General features: G+C 47.1%; 1 protein-coding gene and 1 long non-coding RNA gene across 3 annotated transcripts in view; one reads left to right on the top strand and one right to left on the bottom strand.

The window, feature by feature from the left end:
- LOC130369619 (uncharacterized) overlaps nucleotides 1–19,887 on the bottom strand; it is a 107,991-nt gene that overhangs the window by 62,767 nt on the left and 25,337 nt on the right. The window lies entirely within an intron of this gene.
- Nucleotides 1–19,887, top strand: part of LOC130369618 (interferon regulatory factor 1-like) — a 68,692-nt gene that overhangs the window by 40,509 nt on the left and 8,296 nt on the right. The window contains exon 1 of one of the 2 annotated variants that reach the window (XM_056575056.1): nucleotides 17,708–18,060. The exons of the other annotated variant lie outside the window; for it this stretch is intronic. The gene's annotated coding sequence lies outside the window, so the exon portion shown is untranslated. Of the gene's footprint in view, nucleotides 1–17,707; nucleotides 18,061–19,887 lie in introns of those variants that run through there. 2 annotated transcript variants of the gene reach the window in all.

Genomic DNA, 19,887 nt, shown 5'->3' with positions numbered 1-19,887 from the left:
GCACTCCGGGTCCCTGCTCCTCCCCGGAGCGCTCGCGCCGTTCCCCTCTCTGCAGCGCCCCGGTCAGACCCGCTGACCGGGAGTGCTGCACTGACATTGCCGACGGGGATGCGATTCGCATAGCGGGACGCGCCCGCTCGCGGATCGCATTCCAAGCCACTTACTTGTCCCGGTCTCCAGCTGTCACGTCCTGGCGCGCGCAGCTCCGCTCCTTAGGGCACGCACGCGCCAGCTCTCTAAGATTTAAAGGGCCAGTGCACCAATGATTGGTGCCTGGCCCAATCAGTCTAATTAGCTTCCACCTGCTCCACGTCCATATAACCTCACTCTCCCTTCCCAGCATTGCTGGATCTTGTTGCCCTTGTGCCTAGAGAAAGCGTTTACTGTGTTTGCCATACCAGTGTTTCCAGACCTTTGCTATCACCATTGACTACGAACCTTGCCGCCTGCCCTGACCTTCTGCTATGTCTGACCTCGCCTCTGTCTAGTCCTCCTGTCCCATGCCTTCTCAGCAGTCAGCAAGGTTGAGCCGTTGCCGGTGGATACGACCTGGTTGCTACCGCCGCAGCAAGACCATCCCGCTTTGCGGCGGGCTCTGGTGAATACCAGTAGCAACCTAGAACCGGTCCACCGGTACGGTCCACGCCAATCCCTCGCTGACACAGAGGATCCACATCCAGCCTGCCGAATCCTAACAATTTCATTTCATTTAAATGTCGACGGATAGTTTGTGCTGGCACTGATGCTCCCTGGGCCTGCAGGACAACTTGAATATCTTTGGAACTTGTTTGGGGCTGCTTATCCACATCTGGACTATTCTGCGTTGACACCTTTCATCAATTTTTCTCTTACATCCACACCCAGGGAGATTAGCTACAGTGCCATGGGTTGCAAACTTATTGATAATGTTGTGCACTGTAGACAAAGGCATATCTAGATCTCTGGAGATGGACTTGTAACCTTGAGATTGTTGATATTTTTCCACAATTTTGGTTCTCAAGTCCTCAGACAGTTCTCTTCTCCTCTTTCTGTTGTCCATGCTTAGTGTGGCACACACAGACACACAATGCAATGACTAAGTGAACTTCTCGCCAAGGCAAACCATGTGAAGAACAGCGTGACACCGCCGTGCCCTACACTCATGGTATGCTGAAGGGGCACTGAGACTTGTCTGTGCAGTGGAGGCCAAGGACACGGTAGAGGACGAGGAGGTGGAGTCGCACACTGTCACAAGACCAACGGCCTGAGAGCATGGAGGGGGAAGCGGCGTGACCTGTCCAAGTTGGTGTTGTGGCTGTGCAGGAACCACATTCACCCAGTGGGCCGTAAAGGACATGTATTGTCCCTGACCATAGTTACAGCCCCAGACGTTGGCGCTGCCGTGCACTTTGGTACACACCGACAGGCTCAAGGACTGGCCCACCTTCTCTTCCACAAAATTGTGCAGGGCTGGTACTGCCTTCTTCAGAAAGAAATGACGGCTTGGCACTCTCCGGCTCGGCACAAGCAATCAGTTCTCTGTCCACCACTTGAAAAGGGAGGGACTGCAGCACCATTCAGCTTCTGCGCCATTGGATGAATGGGCACATACTGTTGTCTCTTGGACATGGCTTCACTGATGGATTGTTGGCGGAATAACTGACTCAAAGTAAGAGGAGCAGGAGCATCTGGAGTGACAGAAGGAGGGTATGACACACAGCTTCCTTTGGCTGAGGTGGTGGAGCCTTGGCTGGCTGGAAGAGGGAGCAGCGTAGCACTGGCTGATGCAGCAGGCGTGACCACTACGTCAGAGCCACGGTTCTACCAGGCTGCTTTATGGTGGTGCAGCATATGTTGACGCAGGGCCATGGTGCAACATTGGGAACCTGGCCACGCTTCACCTTCTGCCGACACATATTGCATGTGGCTATGTGAACCTCCTCCGAATGCTTGATGAAAAACTGCCCCACCGCCGAGTAGCTGATTTTCCCACCAACAGTCTGCACTAATTGACTGCTACTGCCGCCGTCTCCAGGAACCCCTATTCCACTACCTCCAGGGAAGGTAGGCTGCCGCGAAACAGGTTGTCTCCCCCAGGCATGCTTGGCTCCAGAATTTTCACTTCTGCATCCATGCTTACTGCAAACCATGCTACCTTGCTGGCTCAGCTGCTGCCTCACGGGCAACCTGCTTTCTTGTTATGTTATTATAATGCCGTGTGAGTCACAGCCCACTTTTTGAATTATGTATGTACACTGGCTAGATCTGAACGATATGGAAGATCGCAATATGCACATGTATTCTATAATGTATGTCATTTAGCACTATGTTTTTTTTTTTATCACAAGTTGTAAACACAGTTTATTTATGATGGAGATGTGATGTTTTGTTTATATGAATAATTTATGTAAATTATTACACTGATGTCACTGCCCAGCATCATATAAAAGGAAGTGATGTATGCTGCTTAATTGGCTTGAGAAAGGTCTCATTGTGTAGACCGAAACGTAGCACTTTTGTGACTTGATGGGTGAATAAATTCACATTATCACTATTTGACCGGAGTGCCGCTTCTTCTTCTATTGATTTTCAAGTCGTGGGATATTGAGTCACATCCCTAGGAGCAGAGTACCCACGTGGACCTAGAGTCCTTATCACAGTGCCGGTTCCTTCCCAGAAATCGTTTTCTATTTAGATGTAGGTATGCACTTATGAGGGCCAAAAAATGCAATACAGTACGCTTAAAAAAGTATTTGAGTACAACACCAGTCGGTGAGTATTTTGGCTGTCCTTTCACAGTGTCTAGGCCCTTGACAGATTATCAGGTACAAAACAGTACACTACTTAGATGTAGGTATGTGGTATACACATATGTGGGCACAAAAATGTGCTACAGTACGCTTAAAAAACATATTTTTGCACAGCACCAGTAGTACACAACAGTGCTGCAGTACACAGTCGCTGTGTACTAAACCCAAAATTGCACTCTCTCACAGACTATTAGGAATGGACTGCTGGGTGTTTATTATACCGTCTACAGAGTTAGTATAACCAGCAGAGCATTTGTTGTGAAACAAAGAGGGCAGAAAAATGTGCTACAGTACGCTTAAAAAAGTATTGAAGTAAATCACCAGCTGGTGATTACTTTTGCCTAGCCTTTCACAATGTATAGGCCCTTGACAGATTATAAGGTACAAAATAGTACACTACTTTGATGTACTATGGGGTATGCACTTACGAGGGCAGAAAAATGCGCTACAGTACGCTTAAAAAACTTATTGGAGTTAAACACCAGCCGGTGATTACTTTTGCCTGGTCTTTCACAGTATGTAGGCCCCTGACAGATTAACAGGTACAAAATAGTACACTACTTAGATGAGGCAGAAAAATGCGCTACAGTACGCTTAAAAATCGTATTTTGGCACCACACCACACCAGCAGTACACAACAGTGCTGCAGCACACAGTCGCTGTGTACTAAACCCAAAATGTCACTCTTTCAAAGACTATTATGAATGGACTGCTGGGTATTATACCGTCTACAGACTAGTATAACCAGCAGACCATTTGTTGTGGAACAAAGACGCAGAGTTGGGCTGAAAAATAATTCCTCCATCCTCTGCTGTTTCTCAAGCTGAGCCAGCTTGTTGATATGTATGAGGCAACACACAGCTCTCTACCCCTCTCTGTAATACACTGCTGTAGAAAGTGACTGGGAGGTTAATGGCTGCAGCTAAAATTATTTTCTGTGAAAAATGCACTGCTCTCTGTCCACCAGAACGCTGATGTGACTAGGAAGTGAAACACTGCTGTAAAAAGTTTGTCTATGTAACACACAGCGCTGTCCTATCTCTCTGCAGAGAAAGCGACGAGACGGAAGTGGCTGCCAATAATATAGGGCTGTGACATCACAGGGGTGACTGGCTGCTGATAGGCTGCATCCTGCATGTGATTCAGGGTTATCCCGCCTACCCTTGTTCCCACCTTCCCAGAGTTCCTTACCCCATGTCCTCACATATGGATCCACCATTTTAGATGCCCTGGAGCCTGGACCGCACTAAATGGAGTTTAATGAAGCATTTCGGGCGATAGAATCGCGGTGATATTCGCATTCGTTGCAAATCAAATTTTTCATGAACTTCTTAACAAATTCAGATTCGTTAGATTCGATTCACTCATCTCTGATTATAAGGTCACTTTGACTGCATGAATAAAACCACCTGTAAAATTTCTGTGCAGGCAGTATACTAAAGCAAATAGACTGGTTTAGAAATCTGTCCACAGGAGTCAATAGGATATGGTTGATGGGTATCTAAAATTTATAATTTAATCCTGAGGCTAAATGAGTCAGTAGTTGCTTAAATTACATTGCTTCTACAGGCAAGATAAAGTAGACATTTCTACAGTATAAAAATAGTGTCACGATTCGGCTTCCAGGTAGTGGATCCTCTGTGTCAGCGAGGGATTGGCGTGGACCGTGCTAGTGGACCGGTTCTAAGAGGCTACTGGTTTTCACCAGAGCCCGCCGCAAAGCGGGATGGTCTTGCTGCGGCAGTAGCAACCAGGTCGTATCCACTAGCAACGGCTCTACCTCGCTGACTGCTGAGAAGGCGTGGGACAGAAGGACTAGACAGAGGCAAGGTCAGACGTAGCAGAAGGTCGGGGGCAGGCGGCAAGGTTCGTAGTCAGGATGGGTAGCAGAAGTTCAGGTACACAGGCTTTGGACACACTAAACGCTTTCACTGGCACAATGGCAACAAGATCCGGCAAGGGAGTGCATGGGAGGAGGTCAGATATAGTCAGGGACCAGGTGGAAGCTAATTAAGCTAATTGGGCCAGGCACCAATCATTGGTGCACTGGCCCTTTAAGTCTCAGAGAGCTGGCGCGCGCGCGCCCTAGAGAGCGGAGCCGCGCGCGCCAGCACATGACAGCAGGGGACCGGGATGGGTAAGTGACCTGGGATGCGATTCGCGAGCGGGCGCGTCCCGCTGTGCGAATCGCATCCCCAACGGCCATGACAGTGCAGCGCTCCCGGTCAGCGGGACTGACCGGGGCGCTGCAGGGAGAAAGACGCCGTGAGCGCTCCGGGGAGGAGCGGGGACCCGGAGCGCTAGGCGTAACAGTACCCCCCCCCTTAGGTCTCCCCTTCTCTTTGTCCGGTAACTGCCTCCCCTGGGATGAGGACACCGGGAAAGAATGGAGGGTTTCCTCAACGGCAGGCAGTACAGCAGGAGTGGGAATGGGGAGGGAGGGCAGAGGGCGAGGCCTGGCACGGGGCAGTGTGACACCAGGACGGGGGCCATGGGGAGGCACAGAGGCTTGCCTGACGGGACTGGGAGGGGGGGAGAGGCACTTCCTGTGGCAGGCAGAGTCCCAGTTCTTGATCTCCCTGGTGGTCCAATCAAGGGTGGGGGAATGAAGCCGGAGCCATGGCAGACCGAGGAGGACCTCAGAGGTACAGCCGGGGAGAACGAAGAGCTCAATTCTCTCGAGGTGGGGTCCAATAGACATCAGGAGGGGTTCTGTGCGGTAACGCACGGTGCAGTCCAATCTGGCTCCGTTGACCGCGGAAATGTAGAGCGGCTTGACGAGACGGGTCACCGGGATGCTGAATTTATTAACAAACGACTCCAAAATAAAATTTCCAGAGGCACCAGAGTCCAAGCAGGCCACGGCTGAGAGGGAGGAGTTGGCTGTAGAAGAAATCCGCACGGGCACCGTGAGACGTGGAGAAGAAGACTTAGAACCAAAAGATGCAACACCCACGTGAGCTGGGTGCGTGCGTGCGTTTCCCAGGCGTGGAGGACGGATAGGGCAATCCACCAAGAAATGCTCAGTACTGGCACAGTACAGACAGAGATTTTCTTCTCTACGGCGATTCCTCTCTTCCTGGGTCAGGCGAGACCGATCCACTTGCATGGCCTCCTCGGCGGGAGGCCCAGGCGAAGACTGCAAAGGATGCTGTGGGAGAGGTGCCCAGAGATCTAAGTCTTTTTCCTGGCGGTGCTCTTGGTGTCGCTCAGAAAAACGCATGTCAATGCGGGTAGCCAAATGGATGAGTTCTTGGAGGTTGGCAGGAATCTCTCGTGCGGCCAGCACATCCTTGATGCGACTGGATAGGCCTTTTTTAAAGGTCGCGCAGAGAGCCTCATTATTCCAGGATAGTTCAGAAGCAAGAGTACGGAATTGTATGGCGTACTCGCCAACGGAAGAATTACCCTGGACCAGGTTCAGCAGGGCAGTCTCGGCAGAAGAGGCTCGGGCAGGTTCCTCGAAGACACTTCGGACTTCAGCGAAGAAAGACTGGACTGTGGCTGTGGCAGGATCATTGCGGTCCCAGAGCGGTGTGGCCCAAGACAAGGCCTTTCCTGAAAGAAGGCTTACTACGAACGCGACCTTAGACCGTTCTGTAGGAAACAAGTCCGACAACATCTCCATATGCAGGGAACACTGAGACAAAAATCCACGGCAGAGTCTAGAGTCCCCATCAAATTTGCAGGGACAAGCGTAGGTTAGGAGCGGCCACTCGCTGCGGAGGAGGTGCAGGAGCTGGCGGAGGAGATGGTTGCTGCTGTAGCAGAGGCAGAAGTTGCTGTAACATGGCGGTCAACTGCGACAGCTGCTGTCCTTGTTGGGCAATCTGCTGCGATTGCTGAGCGACCACCGTGGGAAGATCAGCGAGACTTGGCAGCGGCACCTCAGCGGGATCCATGGCCGGATCTACTGTCACGATTCGGCTTCCAGGTAGTGGATCCTCTGTGTCAGCGAGGGATTGGCGTGGACCGTGCTAGTGGACCGGTTCTAAGAGGCTACTGGTTTTCACCAGAGCCCGCCGCAAAGCGGGATGGTCTTGCTGCGGCAGTAGCAACCAGGTCGTATCCACTAGCAACGGCTCTACCTCGCTGACTGCTGAGAAGGCGTGGGACAGAAGGACTAGACAGAGGCAAGGTCAGACGTAGCAGAAGGTCGGGGGCAGGCGGCAAGGTTCGTAGTCAGGATGGGTAGCAGAAGTTCAGGTACACAGGCTTTGGACACACTAAACGCTTTCACTGGCACAATGGCAACAAGATCCGGCAAGGGAGTGCATGGGAGGAGGTCAGATATAGTCAGGGACCAGGTGGAAGCTAATTAAGCTAATTGGGCCAGGCACCAATCATTGGTGCACTGGCCCTTTAAGTCTCAGAGAGCTGGCGCGCGCGCGCCCTAGAGAGCGGAGCCGCGCGCGCCAGCACATGACAGCAGGGGACCGGGACGGGTAAGTGACCTGGGATGCGATTCGCGAGCGGGCGCGTCCCGCTGTGCGAATCGCATCCCCAACGGCCATGACAGTGCAGCGCTCCCGGTCAGCGGGACTGACCGGGGCGCTGCAGGGAGAAAGACGCCGTGAGCGCTCCGGGGAGGAGCGGGGACCCGGAGCGCTAGGCGTAACAAATAGTCTGTGCTCTACAGCAAAGCAGCCTGAATTATAGGAAACAGAAACAAATCAATGAACAGCAGCGGCTTTTGCAGGTCCAGAGACCGCCGCCACCGCCCGATTCTCTGCCCCTGCCTATCCTGGGGTCCAGAGGCTGCCGGGGCCGCTGCCCCATTGCCTCCCCCATCCCCGGTTTTTCTGACCCCGCAGAAGCCCCCAGGAAAGGCTGTGGGAGAGAGGCCGTCGTTGCCCGCTTCTCTCCCCCTGCCTTTCCTGGGGTCTAGAGCCCTGCTGCCGCCGCTTCTCTCCCCCTAGCTATCGGCGCCGCTGCCCCATTGCCTCCCCCATCCCAGGTTTTATAATTACCTGTTGCCGGGGTCGGGTCCGCGCTGCTTCTGGCTCCGGTGTGGCGTCTCCTGCGTCGTTGTTATGCGCTGCGAGGCGCAATGATGAGTGACGTCGCGTTGAAGACCATTTTAGTGCAGAATCTAGCAGGACACAAGAATGGCTTCTATAGAAAGCAAGCCAGTTCAGACATTCCAGGACTGTGTTGCTGAATCTGGGATACTTGGGAGGTCTGCCATTTGTGAGCTGCAGTTCCTTGCAAAGCCGATACCAATATCTATGGGAAGGACATTCGCAAGAAAGCAATAAAGAAACTTCAGCAATCAGTTTTTTTTATCACTAGAAGGAGCTGCATATGGCTACTTATTATGACAGCCGTCATGCCCCCTCCCATAGACTTGCATTGAGGGGGCGGGACATTACGTCATGAGGGGGCGGGGCTAGGACATCACGAGCTGCCGGCGCCAGCTCCAGCGTTCGGAACAGTTTGTTCCAAATGCTGAGCAGCGGTTATCCAGCCTGTAAAGATTAATATATCCAAAATCTCAAGGATTTCACCAGTCTAGCTGGTGCATGATGACTAATGAAGAAATTGTTGCACTATGAGCCCGTGCTTCAAATACGTATGATTTTTTATTTAAAATATAATATATGAAGGTGAATCATATACAAGAAATAACTCTACACAGGGCTCTTGCGTAGGGAAATAGATACAATTCAATAATTTAAAGGGGTATTCCAGGATTTTTTTTTTTTATTTGACTATGCTACAGGGGCTGTACAGTTAGTGTAGTTCATAATATAATGTCTGTACCTGTGTGTGATGGTTTTTTCACAATTTTTATATGATTTTCACTCCAATATTTATTTTTACCAGCATACAAAATGATTGTTGTCTCAGATTGTTGTCTGGGGTTGCACAACCAACCTTGGTAAGCGCTCATGCACACCTAGCGGTTTTGAACCAGTTAAGCGGTAATTCACTATGGAGCGCTCTTTTTTGCCTTTTTAGTACACACAGAGAAAGACCTCTATAGCTAGCAACCACTGAAATAAGTACAAAGGGGACCACTTCACAGATCAGCAGCATAAACTCATGTAGCAGCTGTCCAGCAGTGTATCCTGTCACCTGCCAATATACACTACATTCTGAAAGATTTCACACTCTTTCACTTTTTTTCATTTTGTTGCCTTGTGCTAAAATAAAAAAACATCAAGTTTTTTCCCTACATTTTGCGCCCAATACCCTATAGAACAAAATAGAAAAACAGAATGTTAGAAATCTTTGCTAATTTATGGAAAAGGAAAAACTCACATATTGCATTGACATAAGTTTTCAGACCCTTTACTCAGTACTTAGCTGAAGCAACTTTACGGAGATTGCAGCCTCCAGTCTTCTTGGGTATAGTGTCACCAGGTTTACACACATGAATTTGGGGATTTTCTGTTATACTCCTCAGCAGATCCTCTTACGCTCTGTCAGGTTGGATGGAGACTGCCAGTAGAAGCCATATTCAGGTCTCTCAGAGAAGTTTAAGTGGATTTCGGTCAGAGCCACTCAAGGATATTCACAGAGTTGACCCAAAGCCACTTCTGTGTTGTCTTGACTGTGTGCTAAGATCATTCGGTTCATTCAATTCTGAGGTCCAGAGCACTCTGGATCTTTAGAATGTCTCTTTACTTTGCCCCATTCAGCTTTCCGTCAACCCTGACCTGAGGATAGCGGAGGAAGCGGCTGTTGCCATGAAATGCCTTGCATGCTGGGTAATAAACCTGTTGTTACTTATTACTTTGGTGCAGAAGCTTACTTGGTGCCCGTTGTAATGCCATTATCCATCTGGAGGAATTGTCCCCTATATTGTATTACCACTAAATGGGAGGGCTGAATACACACCTATATGTGAATTCCAAAGTTGTGCTTGGTCTGCACAAGCACCAAGGATAGGTGCCTAATCAAACGGTGCATGTTATTGTCATCTCAGAAATACACTATAGAACACTCTTCTCTTTGTTGTAGTCGAAAGGAAAGAAACACCCATATAAAATGAAAACTGGTAATCTAGTTTTAGGCAAAAACTGTGGTTAAGGGGGTGGTTCGAACCTGTTAGGCCATGTCACCAACCTGTTGGCCATTGTGAATGACCCATCATACTGGTAAAGAATTACACCAGAAAAACAATGGTGTATCATTTTTTTTTCTTCTGTACCAGGCTATGTGAATGATGGATTTATCCCAACCAGAGGGTGTAAAAATTATTCAAATTTTTGGTGAGTGGTATAAAGGGGTCGTGCGCTGCCCTGCCTTTCGGAGCTCCGAACGCAGTGTCCAGAAGTTCATTACTCCGAACGCTGTGTGCGGGCTTCCGTGTTCGCGCCCGCTGGGCGTGACGTCACGCCCGGCCCCCTCGTGACGTCACGTCCACCCCCTCAACGAAAGTCTATGGGAAGGGGGTGCGACCGCTGTCACGCCCCCTTCCAATAGACTTTGGTAGAGGGGGCGGGCGTGACGTCACGCCCGGCGGCCGCGAACACGGAAGCCCGCACACAGCGTTTGGAGTAATGATCTTCCGGACGCTGCGTGCGGAGCTCCGAAAGACAGGGCAGCGCACAACCTCTTTAATGCTAATTTTTTTCCAATAAATGCTACCCAAACAGGTCTTGCATTACCCACTGTGTAGTTCCTAAACTTCTTGCCAAATTCCAAGAAACAGTCTCTAACATCAATAAGCTAAAAGTTGGGCAGCCAAAACAACCCTACCAATGTAACAATAGCAACTGATGTTCAGGCCTCATACAGCAAGAGCCCACAACCTAACCCTTGTCGTCTACCGTATTTATTGCTGTACAAGATGCACTTTTTCTTCCCCAAAACTGGGGGGAAAGTTGGTGCGTCTTATACGGCAAATACACACCTATCGCGGCAGTCTCTGCGGCCATCAATGGCCGGGACCCGTGGCTAATACAGGACATCACCGATCGCGGTGATGCCCTGTATTAACCCTTCAGATGCGGCGATCAAAGCTGACCACCGCGTCTGAAACGAAAATAACACTAACCCGGCTGTTCAGTCGAGCTGTTCGGGACCGCCGTGGTGAAATCTCGGCATCCCGAACAGCTTACATGACCCCGGGAGGGACCTTACCTGCCTCCTCGGTGTCTGCTCCATGCCAGGATCCCCTGCATGGCCGGCGCTCTCCTTCGTCGTCATCACATTGTCATGCACGCCGTCCCGTCATCCAATAGGAGTGGCGTGCGCAGCGACGTCATGGCGGCGATGGGGAGAGAGGATACCGGACAGCAGAGATGTTCCGGAGCGACGGGGACACCCTGGTGACAGAGATGGAGGGCGACATCCAGGGCAGCGGTGATGGGTCCAGGGCGGCGGGGACACATGAATACTACCTCCTATACCAGTGGTCCTCAACCTGTGGACCTCCAGATGTTGCCAAAATACAACTCCCAGCATGCCCGGACAGCCAACGGTTGTCCGGGCATGCTGGGAGTTGTAGTTTTGCAACATCTGAAGGTCCGCAGGTTGAAGATCACTGTCCTATACTTTACATTGTATTTGGTTCAGAATCTTTATTTTCTAGATTTTTATCCTATAAAATTAGGTGCGTCTTATATGCTGGAGCGTCTTATATGACGAAAAATACGGTATATCAAGACTATGGGCATAGCTGTGCCTCAATTTAGGGAAATTTGTTTACACATAAATGGCCGCTTTACAATACCACATCCTCTTGGTTCAACCTCTTTCAATGGTTTCATGTCAAGGCACTTGTCTGGAAGATACAGAATGTTGTTTATCTTTAAGAAAGAATTATTAATGCTTATGCTAGCACTAAGACAGATGTTTTGGTGAAAGTTCATCAGGAGTGGGATAGCATTTACTCTTAAACATGGGCATATCGAACACATTCTGTAGACTTTATGTTTCATAAATAAATTAGTTACATTAAAGGGTACCTCTCATCAAATAAACTTTTGATATATTTTAGATTAATGAATGTTGAATAACTTTCCAATAGCATGTTAATGAAAAATATGCTTCTTTCTATTGTATTTTTCCCGATGAGTCCTGTCAGCAAGCATTTCTGACTCATGCTGGAGTCCTAAACACTCAGAGCTGCCAGCCTGCTTTGTTCACAGCCAAACAGGCTGTGAACAAAGCAGGCTGGCAGCTCTGAGTGTTCACCTTTGTGAACAAAGCAGACTGGCAGCTCATAGTGTTTAGGACTCCAGCATGAGTCTGAAATGCTTGCTGCCAGGATTGGTAAGGAGACCCCTAGTGGTCATTTCTTCAAAGTGGAAAATTAAATAGAAAGAAGCATATTTTTTAGTAACATGCAATTGTAAAGTTATTCTGCGTACATTAATCTATAATATATCAAAAGTTTTTTTGATGAGAGGTACCCTTTAAGATGAAGCACTCTAATGTTTTTCTGGTGAAATTCTCTACCAGTTGGATATGGCACATACCGTACCTACCTTCACACATCTACCTTCACTTTAAAAAATCTGTTAAATCCAAAAAGCTAAATCCCAAGTAAAATGGGACACTTTTAAGAGCATCCTAAATAGGTCCTGAGAACAGAATAAACATGGTAGTAACAGAAGGAAACCTATGTGCCTATAAAGAAAACGTAAGAGTGATGATTTAAAAAAAGAAAAAAAAATTCAAGGGAAACTCCAATTACTAGACATCTTATTCCCCTATCCATAGGATAGAGCATAAGTGTCTGATCGTGAGGGTTCCGGCCACAGGGACCCCCAACAATCTTCTGCCTGGTAATCCACATGCACAGAGCGATCACCACTCCTTGCTGGATATTTCTATGGGAGATCCGGAGATGCACGAATGCTGTATCTCTGTCTCTCCTACAGACACGAATGGAGGGGGCATGTTGACCACGGATGCTACAAAGCCTAGCACAGTCAGCATTCTGAAGATAAGTGTTCAGAACACCGGGGTGCCATACTGAAGATCACAGGGGTCCCAGCGGTTGGACCCCCTAGGATCAGACATGTTATCCCCTATCCTGTGAATAGGGGATATGATGTCTAGTACTGGAGTTCCACTTTAAAACTGAAATTGGCGTTCCCCTCATAAAAGATCTGGGTGTCATGGTGGATGAGGAAAAAGCCAATCTTTTAACTCCCTTCTCCTTCAGTATGTTTATGCATGAGAAGCAAATGACAGATGACATAAGACTATGAAACTCTCTGCCTCATGATGTTGTGATGGTTGATTCATTGAACAAGTTCAACAGGGGAATTCCTATTTTGAAAAATACATTATCACAAACTATGGATGATAGATATCTAGAAGTGAGACGTTCATCCATTTTTCTTTTTGCCATATTTGGAATGGGTAAGGAATGTTTTCCCTAGGATGGAGCAATTGGCACCTGCCAGGATATGTTTACACAGTAAACTTTCCAGCAAGTTCCCTACTGTGAGCTTTCTGTAGCGGATATTCCGCAGCAGAAAATCCACTGCAGATTACATTGACTTCAGTGGGGTTTGCTGCAGATTTTCCACTGCTGCAATTCAGCTGTGGAAAATCTGATGCCAAAAACCTTCTGCAGCTCAAACTCGCAGTGGGAAACTTGCTGTAATCTCGTCTGTGTAAATGTAGCCTACCCTAAGGGTGCGTTCACACGGGCGTGTTTGTCAGCGGATCCGCAGCTGCGGATCCGCTGACAAAGGCCCCTAAAGTCCTGCCCTCTTTGTGCCTGCTAATAGCCGCAATCCAGCAGACACACTGTGAAGTGCAAGACGCAGTGTATCCGCACATCCCGCACATCGCGGCCGCTCTCCCGGCTCCCTGAGCTTCACAGAGAGCGGCCGCGATGTGTGCGAGTACACTGCAGGGTAACTCGCACATCGCAGTGTGTCTGCTGGTAGCGGCGGATTGCTGCTATTAGCAGGCACAAAGAGGGCAGCACTTAAGGGGCCTTTGTCAGCGGATCCGCTGACAAATACGCCCGTGTGAATGCACCCTAAGGCTAGGTTCGCACTGCAGAATCTCTGGGCGGAATTTCCGCAGGAGATCCCACGGGCGGCGCTAGGACCGAGCAAACGGCATTGCTGCCCCCATAGACGGCAATGCATTGCTGGTGGATCTTTTGGAAGATCTACTCAGAAATACATTGCCATCTATAGGGACGGCAATGCAGTCCACACGGTTCTAGTACCACAGACTCGATCTTCAGCAGAAATTCTGCCCAGAGATTCCGCAGTGTGAACCCAGCCTAAGGGTCTATTTACATGCCAGAATTTCCCGCTTGCAGCATTCTGCCTCAAATTAAAGCCCATAGACTTCTATGGGATTCTGCACTCCCATTCACACTTCTGAATTTCCGCTTGCGGAATTCCGCAAGCGGAAATTCAGAAGTGTGAATGGGAGTGCGGAATCCCATAGAAGTCTATGGGCTTTAATTTGAAGTGGAATTCTGCAAGCGGAAATTCAGAAATGTGAATGGGAGTGCGGAATCCCATAGAAGTCTATGGGCTTTAATTTGAGGCAGGATGCTGCAAGCAGAAATTCTGGCATGTGAATAGACCCTTAGGCTGGGTTCACACTGCGGAATCTCCAGGCAGAATTTCTCCCGGGAATCGAGCCGGCTGCACTAGGACCACGTGGACTGCATTGCCGTCCCCATAGATGACAATGCATTTCTGAGTAGATCTTCCAAAAGATCCTTCCTCTGGATCAACACAGTAGGGTTAGAGGTTGAACTTAATGGTCGCCATGCTGGTGACACAATTTAACAGGTTTGCTTGTTCTGCCACAGTATATCTAGGCCTAAATAAAAGGAGAGTTCTAGCCAAAAGCATTTGTTGCCTATTAACTAGATTGATAAATGCTTAACTGGTGGGTGTCAGACTGCTAGGACCCCCAACAATGAGTGAAAGGGAGGACTACTGACTGCGTTACCAGTGCTTTGAATGGAGTAACAGGACACATGCTCATCTACTGCTTCATTTACACTCCTCCTAGCTGATGTCTTGCATTCCAGAGGCATAAGGTACCCCAAAGTGATGATGTCAGCCGTCACACTCTGATAAAGCATTTAATACCTGCTTATCCATGGAACATGTGATGATAGCATACTGCTAGAATACCCATTTAAAGGGTATTTGAAACTTCTAGCACGTCACAGCGACATGCAAGCAGTTTTGAAGGGGGGGGGGGGGGGTCTCATTGCTAAAACCTCCTTGTTTCTCTAAAAGGAGAAACCGCTCTGGCACCACACAGCTCTGCATTGATAGCGGCTTGCGTGCTGTAGATTCACCTACCGTGTTTCTCCGAAAATAAGACCGGGTCTTATATTAATTTTAATCACAAAAAACACACTGGGGCTTATTTTCAGTGAAGGGCTTATTTATTTACGGTATGTACCTTGAACAACATGGGGGGCTGTAGCAGTGTGGAGGATGCCGCACCCCCCCCCCATCTTCCACACTGCTACAGCCCCCCATTCCTCCTACAGCCCCCCATCCTCCACACTCCTGCAGCCCCCTATCCTCCACACTCCCACAGCCCTCCATCCTCCACACTCCTACAGCCCCCCATCCTCCCCTTCCCCTATCGTCCTCCACACTCCTACAGTGCCCCCCCACCCCTCTGCCGTAATAAACTAGGGTACACATTTCATCCCCCCGGCACAAGTACGGTAACTTGCTGCGGGACCAGCCAAGGGGGGGGGGGGGGGGGGTGGATAGTGGTCTGCGGGCATTACTGGCAGCCGCGGTCCGGATCTGAACCGCGGTCTTTAAATGCACCCTTTAAACTCTGCGTTAACAATTGTATGGTGGGACCCTGCAAGCCTATGTACACAATGGCCCTGATTTACTAAGAGTGGTGTGTAGGTTTCTTTGTGGGTTTTAATTCCCTACAATTTATTTTCCACTGTATTTACTAAGGTTTCCCTACATTTTCCACTTTCCCTACATTTTCCTTTTTTTACACATGTTCTGATCTGTCGGGTTTTCCTCAGCTCAAATCCATCGCATTTTCTGTGGAAACCTTAGTAAATATGTTGGGTTTTTGTGAAAATGTCGTCAACACGCCCCTTTTCAGAGATCACGCCCCCTTTTCATGATGACCACGCCCCTTTTTCGGGTTTTCTTAGCAAAATGGAGAGTTAGTCGGGGGTTTTTCAATTCTGGCGCAAAATCTGGCGCAGACAGAATTTCTGGCTCATTGCGACAGAATCTGGCGCACAACCCGACAAAACATGTCGGGTTTCCAATAGTAAATGAGGGCCACTGAGTTTTTTGGTCTTTATTTTCAACCTTAGAGTATGTTCACACTGAGGAATCTCTGTTCACGGAATTCTGATCAGGAATTCTGCTCTGAGATTCCATCTGGCGGCGGCCACCAAAATCCTTCGGCAGTAGGACCGAGTGGACCTGCGCCGTCATCATTGACGGCGCAGGTCCACTCGGTCCTACTGCCGAAGGATTTTGGTGGCCGCAGTGTGCGCAATTCAGCCGAAAGAATAAATAGGTTCATTCTTTCCAGGGATTATTTTCAAAGTCAGAGTTTTCTGCCGCTGAAATTCCGTAGTGTGAATTGGTCCACAAAAGACTCATCCACACCAATGTTAAGGTTCACACAGCAGAATGCCTGAGCGCATTTCTGCAGAATTTCTGTGGCGTGAACATACCCTTACATTTTTTCCCACTTTTTTTTCCACTTTTTTTTTTTTTAAAGCAAATTCTTCTATGCAGTTTGCAATCCCATTTGATTCCTGAAAGGAACAAAGGACCTTGCACTTACTTTCACAGCAATGAGATTACGACTGTAAAATTCTACTGATTACAAATTACCAGACGCTTCTACATTGAGTACATAAATAAAAAATGTCCAAAACACTGTGTGTGTGTGTGTGCGGCGGGCGGGCGGGCGGTGAGGGGTATACTATTATGCATGTGCCACATTTTTGTCCCCACTGTTTGACGCCTGATAGGTAAATTTCATTTACTGGTATCGTCCGTACACTACTTGTGAGACACTTTTTAAACATGTTCATGCTGGAGCTTCTACTCCTAAAAAAAGGGGCGTGGCTAGAGGATTGTATCGCTCCTTGATTATTTTACTATGGAAAAAGGCGCATTTCGGGCACAATATTTGGCGTAAGCTACACACACACACAAAAAAAAAAACAGGCATGGTAACACTCGAGGAGAGGCTTAAATTTACTAACAAACGTGTCTAATTAGTAATTAAAGGGGTATTCCAGGAAAAAACTTTTTTTTCTATCAACTGGCTCCAGAAAGTTAAACAGATTTGTAAATGACTTTACATGACTTTACATGACTATAAAAAAATCTTAATCCTTTCAAAAATTATCAGCTGCTGAAGTTGAGTGGTTGTTTTCTGTCTGGCAACAGTGCTCTCTGCTGACATCTCTGCTTGTCTCGGGAACTGCACAGAGTAGAAGAGGTTTGATATGGGGATTTGCTTCTAAACTGGGCGGTTCCTGAGACACGTGTCATCAGAGAGCACTTAGACAGAAAAGAACAACTCAACTTCAGCAGCTCATAAGTACTGAAAGAATTAAGATTTTTTAATAGAAGTCATTTATAAATCTGTTTAACTTTCTGCAGCCAGTTGAGATATATATATATATATATATATATATATATATATATATATATATATATATAAGTTTTTCCCTGGAATACCCCTTTAACACAGTAAAAATACACCATGCACAATGCAGGTGGACACAGAGCAACAATAGTATAGTCTAACTGTAACAATAAATAAATAAATAATTATTTCTATGCTCCTGTGCAGATGCAGCGCTTTAACATACAACTTCATAGTGATCAACACCCCACAAGTATATACACAGGGCTGTACTGTCAGCTTTTCTGTACTGTATAAAAAGAGAAAAGAAAACATTGCATTTCAGTCTGCAGGTGATCTGCTCTTTGCTGGAGTCTAAGTGAATTGTGCACAGCTCCCCCTAGCGCCTGAAGCCTGAACACCATTGCCTCGCGCGCTGCTGTCGGGGCGGGGTCGGGAAGCTCGGGACTTCCCCTGTAGTCGCTCAGTTTCTAAACAGCCTGATTTCCCCGAAATGATGCCGAGCTGTGACATCTCCGGCGGCCAATAGGGGCGCTCTGTCATCTCAGGGCGGGCTCACCCAACAATATACCTGGGGATCCCGCAGCTCTCCCCATACAGTTCTTCACTGACTTTATCCCAGTGTTGGCTAAATAAGAAAACCTGCTGGATCTCTGCTCTGCCCGGATCACCCTTCTGCAGTACAGTTCTGTGCAAGGAGGAATCCTCTCATCAGGTAATGTGCTGACTGCTATATACTTCTATGGGATCAGGACTGCTGGAGAAACTTTTCTAAAGTGCAAAAAAAAAACATTTATATATATATATATATATATATATATATATATATATATATATAAACAAAAAAAATAAACATTTATGTACACATATATTATATATATATATATGTATATATAAATGTTTATTTTTTTGTTTTTGCAAACATACATATACATGCATATATATATATATATATATATATATATATAATAAAAAAAAAATATATATATATATACCTGTATATGTGTTTGAAAAAACAAAAAAATAAACATATATATATATATATATATCTTAAATATGTATATATATATATATTATTTTATATATATATATATATATATATATATATATATATATATATATATTTAGTAACATGTGCATATATACATATCATTGTATCATGCTTGACTCCCTATTTAGATATTCCCATTCATTCTGAGCAATGCAATTCCTCCATATTCAGTGCATTAAATGCTTTACTTGTGCAGACTGTCTAAAATACATGTCAGATCCGCTGCAGGTGTATATATATATATATATATATATATATATATATAAATGCATTGCATAGCATAAACTATAGTGCAGCCAGCGACCGCATACCATGCACGCTGCATGAGAAGGAAGTTCACTGTCAAAAAAACAAAGCTATTATAAAGGGGGGTGTGGAGCTGCAATGTGAGGGAGCAGCCTGCAGGTGGCGGTGGTGCTCTTGCTGGAACATTAACAGTGTTTAATGAGGGGCTGTACAGTGTAAAGTTCATATAGGGGTTGGGTCATGGAAATGCTTGTTATGGCAGAACGTGCAGCCTGGACTATCGGAAAGCAGATGCTACGTCCTGATCTGCTCGGTCTGTAAAATAGTTACTATATATGACGATAATACTAAATACTATGTAATACTAAATATTGCGGAAACAAATAGAAAAAATATATATTATTATGGCACAGTATAATGTAGATAAAATTCAGACAACCATCTAGAGTCGCCCAACCTTGTTGCAAAACTACAACTCCCATTATCCCACCGTCAGTACATGATGGGAGTTGTAGTTGTGCAACAGCCAGTGCGCCACAGGTTAGGGAACGTATACGTATAATAATGTTATCTGTTTGAATTAAACGCACAGTAGTCTCCAAAACGCGGACCTCCAGATGTTGCAAAACTACAACTACCAGCATGCCCGGACAGCCGTTGGCTGTCCGGGCATGCTGAGAGTTGTAGTTTTGCAACATCTGGAGGGCCACGGTTTGGAGACCACCGCTGTATTGTGTCAGTGAACTAATAGGAAGTCAGTAAGGACCCTGAAGTGGTGTTAGGTGCTTTCTGGCGGCAAAAAAAAAAAAGTCACACTCACAAGTCGGAGTCCTTTAAGGAAACAGATACTAGGCGGAGCTGAGAGCATCGCGTGCAGAATTGATCTGGTTTCCTGGATAAAATCTGTCAGGCCGGGCTTTATAGTTGTAGTAATCTCATATTACAGAGCTGGGGATTGCATAGGACTCTATAAATAGACACATCACTGCCTTGAACTTTGGGTTATAACCAAACAAGCTTCAAGCTTCAGTCCTAGTTTACAGCAGGAACTGCTCGTACGGGAGAGCATGGACATTGGATCAGAATTGGAATGTAAAGTCATGTCCGTTGTAGTGTGTGTGTGTGTATATATATATATATATATATATATATATATATATATATATATACAGTGGTCCCTCAAGTTGCAATATTCATTGGTTCCAGGACCACCATTGTATGTTGAAACCATTGTATGTTGAGACC

This window comes from Hyla sarda, chromosome 4 (assembly GCF_029499605.1).
Source record: "Hyla sarda isolate aHylSar1 chromosome 4, aHylSar1.hap1, whole genome shotgun sequence".
Classification (NCBI taxonomy): Eukaryota; Metazoa; Chordata; class Amphibia; order Anura; family Hylidae; genus Hyla; species Hyla sarda.
Note: the sequence above shows the minus strand (reverse complement) of the source record. Positions and strands in the feature narration are given on the sequence as shown.